At 49.8% G+C, this 6768-nt stretch overlaps 1 pseudogene; it reads right to left on the reverse strand.

Moving 5' to 3' along the window:
• Positions 1-1889: 1889 nt before the first annotated feature.
• LOC117444855 (WAS/WASL-interacting protein family member 2-like) lies at positions 1890-5043 on the reverse strand (annotated as a pseudogene).
• Between the last annotated feature and the right edge of the window lie 1725 nt (positions 5044-6768).

Raw genomic sequence — 6768 nt, forward strand, 5'->3', positions numbered from 1 at the left:
GCAAAGCGCCCTTGGGAGGCGCCACGCGGACCAAAGCTATTATCGTCACGATGCGTCCTCAATGTTCTATATTACTGCACATGGCTTATTCTTCATCAATGCATGCAGTAAATACATATGAACTCTCTTTTTATCATTTAGAAAGTGCTTCAGAAATCAATAACATAAATGTCTTGACATTAATTTATAAACCAACATAAATGAATTGTATAGGTCTAGCCTAAGTGTGTGAAGTTGTTCCATCCTCAAAAACAGAAAGCTGCAGCTTCTGCAGTCGAGCTGCAGCTTCTAGCCACGGCCTGCTGTTAAGAAAGGACACTGAATGTCCTGAATGAGGATCACCCACAGGACCTGAGTCTGAACACGGCAGACAACAGGAGGATTCACAACAGCATATAACAACTAAAATAGTGCATGTGGGCACACTCACATTCTCTGTTTCACTGTTACATAAATCCCATGAATGCATGAGATTAAATTAGCTTCATATATCTCAGTGATTAAGTGAATAACAAAGTTTCTATCGGGTCACTGTCAGCCTGTCACTCATTTCTTCAGGAACGGGGCGGGGCTTGGAGGAACGGGGCGGGGCTTGGAGGAACGGGGCGGGGCTTGGAGGAACGGGGCGGGGCTTGGAGGAACGGAGGAGACGGTGATCGCGGGAGCTTTTTTCCTCCTGCCTTCACAAACTTTACACACGTATATACCGTCTGCAGATTGCTAGAGGACGTTCACACTCTGCATCCAAGACTTCATTAAATCCACCAGAAACCTGACGTGACTGTAACGCGATTATTTTTGAAAAACATAAATCCCTGTCTCTGAGCCGCAGCGACACGGAGTGACTCAGAGCGGGTCCTTCTGCTGCTGTGGGTTCTGGACTGGTGTTCTTGTGTTGGTGGATAAAGCAGACTGCTCCGTGTGCTGTGCCGCTGTCACGTCTGTTCCCTGATCTCTGCGTCACCGACCGGTTTGATATTAAAGTGACAGAAAAAACGTTATAGTAAAGCCCGGCCGGAAAATCAGGAAGCAACGTTACTACTCTATAACCGATTATCTTCCGTCACTGCATCGAGACCGAATCGCCCACATCGGAGAAACGATTATTTTCAACACCCCTAGTGTGCGTGCGTGTGTGTGTGAGAGAGTGTGTGTGTGTATGAGTGCGTGCGTGTGTATGCGTGCGGGGGTGTGGTGTGTGCGTATGGGTGCGTGTGTGAGAGTGTGTATGCGTGTGTGAGTGAGAGTGTGTGTGTGTGTGTGTGTGTGTGTGAGAGAGTGTGTGTGTAGAGTGCGTGCGTGTGTGTGTATGCGTGCGTGGGTGTGTGTGTGTGTGCGTATGGGTGCGTGTGTGAGAGTGTGTATGCGTGTGTGAGTGAGAGTGTGTGTGCGTATGCGTGTGGGTGCGTGTGTGAGAGTGTGTATGTGTGTGTGTGTGTGTGTGAGTGTGAGTGTGTGTGTGTGTGTGTGTGTGAGTGTGCGTTGTGCGTGTGTGTGTGCGTGTGCGAGTGTGTGTGCGTGTGAGAGTGTGTGTGTGTGTGTGTGTTGTGCGTGTGAGTGTGTGTGTGAGTGTGTGTGAGTGTGTGAGTGTTGTGTGTGGGTGTGTGTGTGTGTGTGTATGCGTGTGTGTGAGTGTGCGTGTGGTGTGTGTTGTGTGTGTGTGTGAGTGTGTGTGGTGTGTGTGTGTGGAGTGAGTGTGTGTGGTGTGTGAGCGGTGTGAGTGAGTGAGTGTGTGTGTGTGCGTTTGTGTGTGAGTGTTGGTGTGCGAGTGTGTGAGTGGGTGTGTGTGTGTGTGTGTGGTGTGTGTGTGGTGTGTGTGTGGTGTGTTGGTGTTGTGTGTGTGTGTGTGGTGTGTTGTGTGTGTGTGTGTGGGTGTGTGTGTGGTGTGTGTGTGTGTGTGTGTGTGTGTGTGTGGGTGTGTGGGGCAGTGGTCTCCGGGTTCACCTCCCGACGGGCGGCAGTGGAGGCGCTCCTCTCATCGCTGTAAACACAAACAGAGCTCATTAAAAGCAGCATCGACTTTTTGCTCAGAATCTGGAATCAGTGTTTTTCAGTTTGGTGACTTCAAAAACGTAACCGTTGAAAAGTGAAAAGTGTATTTGGACGTTTCAATGATGAGTGTCTGCATGTTGGAGATCGAGAGGCTGCATCACAGGTGACTCGCCCGAGAGCCACGTGCACGCAGCCGGTGGCAGATCCATCGCTCACAGCACGGAGCCTCCGCTCCTCTGAATGTCTGGACTTGCTTATTTCAGGGTTGGGATTTTTAATTTTGTTTTTTATTCAGATGTTTTTCAGTTTGGGGATTTCTTTTTACTTTCTCAGAATTTACATTATTTAATATTCGTCAGTTTGATGACACTTTTAAGAATTCAGGCTTTTTTCAGTTTTGTGATTTTTTGTATAATACTGACATTGTGTGTGTGTGTGTGTGTGTGTGTGTGTGTGGTGGTGTGTGTGGGTGTGGTGGTGTTTGTGTGAGTGTGTGGTGTGTGTGTGTGTGTGGGTCGTGTGTGTGTGTGTGCGAGTGAGCGCGTGGTGTTGGTGTGTGGGTGTGGGTGCGGTGTGTGTGTGTGGTGCGTGTGTGCGTGTGTGTGTGTGGTGTGGTGTGTGTGCGTGTGTGTGTGTGCCTCTGTTGGCCTTGCTGGGGTAGATCTTGGCGAAGTGTCGGTACTCTTCCGGAGGAGGGAAGTCGTCCAGAGGATGAAACGAATACTTGGACTCAAAGTCATCTGCAGGAGGAGAAACACACAGCAGTCTAATTTACGGTTTCTTCACAACAACACACAGCACAACAACACAACCCACAACACTGAGGTGAGAGCCACATGAAGGTCGGGACGTGGAGCAGACATGTATACATTAAAGAAGAATTGCTATATTCTTTTTAAAACTTTATAATTAACGTGTTTTATTTCTTTAGCTGATTTCTGATGTCATGCTCTTCAGACTGAGCTCCGATTGGACACTCACCCACAAATGAGCGGGGGACGGAGGGGGGAGGATGAGGTGCCGTTACGGAGAGGAGGGGGTGGCGGGGGGGGCTTCCCTCTGGAGGGGGGGGTCGCAGGAGGGGGAGGGGCTACCATGAGTACTGTAGGGGGGAGGGGGCGGGGCTTCTCTGGCCCCGCCCCTCAGTGACGCTGCAGACGGCTGGGCGGGAACCGGGGGGGCTGAAAATATATTAACATAATATAACATTAATATTAGAGGTTAATATTAAACATTAGTACATGAGATTACTAGAAATATTCTAATTGATTAAATGTTCTATACATAAAAAAACCAATAAAAATCGACAGATAAATCAGCTGAGTAAATTGAAAATAAAGAAGCTATAAGATAATGATGTTGGGGGGGGGGGGGGGGCACGGGGACTTATGTAAATACATTGACACATGGAAACTAGTTTAAAGTTATAACAGCATGCCTCATCCTGCGCCTCCTCTTCACTGCTGTCCTCCCTGCTGGGGGCGGCGGCCAGGACAGTGTTGGGGCAGGGGGGAAGGGGGGAGGAGGGGGAGCGGGGCCTCTGGTGGGGGGGGTGGCCTCCAGGGGAGGGGGCGGGTCTCTTGTTGTTGAGGGAGTTGTGACGCTGCGGCAGGTCGTGGAGGGCGGCAAGACCAGAGAGGAGGATGGGGGCGGGGTTTCCTCCTGAGGTGGGGGGGGTCGTCGGCTGTTGCCGGGAGACGGGGGATGGTTTGGAGGGGATGGGCGGGGTGTTGGTTGGGGGTGGAGGTCCCTTCTCTCTGTGTGTTCGTAGGAGGGAGGGCGACCCGGGGGGGCGTTACCGAGGCTGACAAGAGAGGGGGACGGAGGGGGTGGAGGAATAGGGAGGGAGGAGGGCTGCGGGCGGCTCGTCTCCAGGGGCGACAGCGTCTGGGGGGAGGGGCTCTCTGCGTCGTCATGGCGATGGCTGGGGGGGGCGGGGCGCTGCGGAGCGAGAGGACGGAGATCTGCCCGACGACCCGTCTGCAGAGAAACATCCAATAGATATTAATGACACACACTAGCGACCCGGTGTCGGCGACCCTCAGCTCCAAGACCCGTTTTTGGAAAAATACCTTTTTCTCGGACTGTTTACATTGTTTTAGTCTTTCTGTTCTCTCCATCTTCTGACGTTACTCTCAGAAACGCCAGATGACTTCGCTGATTTCCTTTTTGTCTTGTGTGTCAGTCATCCACACCAATCAGAAGTGCTGTGCTCCACATGCACCAGCCATTATTAACCAATCAGAAGTGGCCCATGATAGCAGGTGATAGACAGATTGATCCAATCACCTGCCAAGTGCTTCTGAAAGTGCCTGCCCTCTCCAGACGGCTTCCAGCGGAGCTTCAGATGGTGAACCGTCTGAGTCAGGTCAGAGACGCTCCATCACGTGTTTCTATAACAGCGTGAATCTGAAACTGAAGCTCGACTTTAAAGCAACGGAAGTTTCATGTACGTTAAGTTCTTTCGCTCGTAGCTCGGGCTGCGGGGCGCTGGAGACGGGAGCACGTTGATGCGACCTTCCTAGCCGGACACATGGCCGCATTTTACAATAAACTTCCGCTGGGTCGCTTAAAAACCAATATCGCAAATCGAATCGTAATACTTGTCAGAAAAATCGCAATTCGATTTTCCCCCAAAATCGTGCGGCCCTATTCTCCATTATCTTAAAATGGCATGGTCACTTCTCCTCTCTTGTTTATTAACTCGCCTACTTTTGATCCACTTTCGGAGTTGGTCTCTCCGTCTCTAAGTCTCCGAATATAAGACAACTCTTTTCAGATTTCTTTCGAGGGTCAATACGGTAATACTCACACACTAAGCTAATCAATGAATGAACAAATAACAATAAATACAAAACATAAAGATCAAATGAGTCAATAAACATAAATAATACAAACTAATAGAATCATGAACAGAACCCTCTCTTATACCTCCCACTGCTCTCAGTTTGGGAGCTCCGCCCGGGAACAGCCCTCCTATTGGTGGAGCCGCACCCGACGGGCTCCCTGCTGCGCTGCCATTGGCTCCCGCTGCTCCGCCTCTTTTCGGCTCTGAGCGACCACAACCATTGGACAGGTGAGGGAGGGGGGGGGGGGGCACTCATAACACTCAGGTGATGAGAAAGACACAGGAAGTGAGATAAAGTGAGATGGGATGTGTTGAATGGAGTGAAGATTGGGAGTGTTGAATGGAGTGAGATGGAGTGTTGAATGGAGTGAGATGGGAGTGTGAATGGAGTGAGATGAGTGTTGAATGGAGTGAGATAGGGTTGAATGGAGTGAGATGAGTGTTGACTGGAGTGAGATGGGAGTGAGATGGGAGTGTTGCCATGGAGTGAGATGGGAGTGTTGCTGCGTGAGATGGAGTGTTGAATGGAGTCGAAGATGAGTGTGAATGGAGTGAGATGAGTGTTGAATGGAGTGAGATGGGAGTGGAGATGGGAAGTGTGAATGGAGTGAGACGGAGTGTTGAATGGAGTGAGATAAAGTGAGATGGGAGTGTTGAATGGAGTGAGATGGGAGTGTGAATGGAGTGAGATGGGAGTGTTGAATGGAGTGAGATGGGAGTGTTGAATGGAGTGAGATGAGTGTTGAATGGAGTGAGATGAGTGTTGAATGGAGTGAGATGAGTGTTGAATGGAGTGAGATGGGAGTGAGATGGGAGGGGTGAATGGAGTGAGATGGGAGTGTTGAATGGAGTGAGATGGGAGTGTTGAATGGAGTGAGATGGAGTGTTGAATGGAGTGAGACGGGAGTGTTGAATGGAGTGAGATGAGTGTTGAATGGAGTGAGATGGGAGTGTTGAATGGAGTGAGATGGGAGTGAGATGGGAGTGTTGAATGGAGTGAGATTGGAGTATTGAATGGAGTGAGATGGGAGTGTTGAATGGAGTGAGATGGGAGTGTTGAATGGAGTGAGATGGGAGTGTTCAATGGAGTGAGATGGGAGTGTTGAATGGAGTGAGACGGGAGTGTTGAATGGAGTGAGATGAGTGTTGAATGGAGTGAGATGGGAGTGTTGAATGGAGTGAGATGGGAGTGTTGAATGGAGTGAGATGGGAGTGTTGAATGGAGTGAGATGGGAGTGTTGAATGGAGTGAGATGGGAGTGTTGAATGGAGTGAGATGGTAGTGTTCAATGGAGTGAGATGGGAGTGCTGAATGGAGTGAGATGGGAGTGTTGAATGGAGTGAGATGGGAGTGTTGAATGGAGTGAGATGAGTGTTGAATGGAGTGAGATGAGTGTTGAATGGAGTGAGATGGGAGTGTTGAATGGAGTGAGATGAGTGTTGAATGGAGTGAGATGGGAGTGTTGAATGGAGTGAGATGAGTGTTGAATGGAGTGAGATGGGAGTGTTGAATGGAGTGAGAGGGAGTGTTGAATGGAGTGAGATGGGTGTTGAATGGAGTGAGATTGGAGTATTGAATGGCAGTGAGATGGGAGTTTTGAATGGAGTGAGATGGGAGTGTTGAATGGAGGAGATGGGAGTGTTGAATGGAGTGAGATGGGAGTGTTGAATGGAGTGAGATGGGAGTGTTGAATGGAGTGAGATGGGAGTATTGAATGGAGTGAGATGGAGTGCTGAATGGGAGGGAGATGGGAGTGTTGAATGGAGTGAGATGGGAGTGTTGAATGGAGTGAGATGGGAGTGTTGAATGGAGTGAGATGGTAGTGTTCAATGGAGTGAGATGGGAGTGCTGAATGGAGTGAGATGGGAGTGTTGAATGGAGTGAGATGGGAGTGCTGAATGGAGTGAGATGGGAGTGTTGAATGGAGT

The sequence above is a fragment of the Pseudochaenichthys georgianus genome, unplaced genomic scaffold, assembly GCF_902827115.2.
Source record: "Pseudochaenichthys georgianus unplaced genomic scaffold, fPseGeo1.2 scaffold_962_arrow_ctg1, whole genome shotgun sequence".
NCBI classification, from domain to species: domain Eukaryota; kingdom Metazoa; phylum Chordata; class Actinopteri; order Perciformes; family Channichthyidae; genus Pseudochaenichthys; species Pseudochaenichthys georgianus.